The sequence below is a fragment of the Anoplophora glabripennis genome, unplaced genomic scaffold, assembly GCF_000390285.2.
Source record: "Anoplophora glabripennis isolate ALB-LARVAE unplaced genomic scaffold, Agla_2.0 scaffold163, whole genome shotgun sequence".
Taxonomy (NCBI): Eukaryota; Metazoa; Arthropoda; class Insecta; order Coleoptera; family Cerambycidae; genus Anoplophora; species Anoplophora glabripennis.
The window spans coordinates 2,025-3,472 of record NW_019416302.1 but is presented as its reverse complement, the minus strand read 5'-3'; positions in this window follow the sequence as shown (position 1 = coordinate 3,472).

Below are 1,448 nucleotides of genomic sequence, written 5' to 3'. Positions count from 1 at the left end.
TTTCAAAAATGCAGTAAAATACAGGGTGTTCCATTTAAAAAAACATAACTTTGATATGGTACGCTTTTCCTGGACACCCTGTATATCTCAAAATATTTTTAAAATGTAGCCGTAATCAACCTACACATACCCACTTAAACAGGTTTCTGTAACATTTGCCGTTTGGTCACTAGCGACCGAGGCGTTACTGGTGGCCCATCGTTAATATCAGCATTTTTCAAATGTTTTGCTGGTATTATAAATTAATTTATGAACTAATATTTAATATCAATAATATTTTTACTTTAAAAATTATTTCGGTTATTTGTCACAGAAATATTACTTACAATCCTTTATTACAAGACACCACGCAGGGTGTAATAAAAGCAAATACATTGTTCTGTAGGAATGGTTGAAGTAAAATTTGTTGAAACGCACGTGGGACATTCAGACGAGTTAAGGAGTAAGCGTCTATCAAAAACTGAACAGGGTATCCTTGTCCAACAATTAACTGCAGGAGTAACAAAAGAAAAAACAATGACAAATTCCCGGTTTATTGAAAACGACAAATTGCAAAGGATAAATATAATAACAATAGGAGATCTGGCATATTTAATTAGGAAATTCAATATTGACAAAAGAAGAGAGAAATGCAGATGATATGATAGCGACAGCTTTAAAAATTGAAGAGTGGAATAGGCAAGGAAAAAATAATGCATATTTATTTAAACAAATAGGTAAGTAACAAATCAGTAAAAATATATGCCTAAGGCTTTTGTGTGGTGGGCTGGTGCTGGTTGGTGGTGGCAGAATTTTGAAATACATTTTAGGTGCCAGGACTGAGATACCCAGTACCAAAGATACCCAGGACTGAGGGACGAAGATTTTGTTGTAGGTTATATGAATAGTGTCATGGAAAAAAAGCTAAAGGAATTCAAACGAGTAATTTGTATAGATGGGACTCATGGGACTAATAGAAGAAATTGGGACTTGACAGTAGTTTTAGTTAAAGATGAAAATAATATGGGTTTTCCTGTCGCATTTTTACTTTCAAATAGATTAGATCAAGTAATTCAAGAAATTTTTTTTAGTGCGTTGAAGTCAAGATTAAGAGAAAGCGTGGAGGCTGAATATATAATGAGTGACGATGACATAAAATATTACAATGCTTGGACCAAGGTTATGGAGACAGAACGAAAGCCCAGAAGATTACTTTGCACGTGGCATATTATAAAAAACTGGAATATCCAAGGAAGATCAAAATTAAAGAAACCCGAAAATAGACAAGAAATGAAGATGAAAATGAGAAATATTTTAAAGGAAGTTGATATAAAAAAATTTCTGGAGTTGAAGCAAAATTATTTTAAGCACTTGGAAGAAGAAGGAGAAAATGAATTTTTAAAATATTTGCAAAAGTTTGTTTACAATCTAAAAACACAAACCACATGAGCAAATTGTTTTTTGTTTCT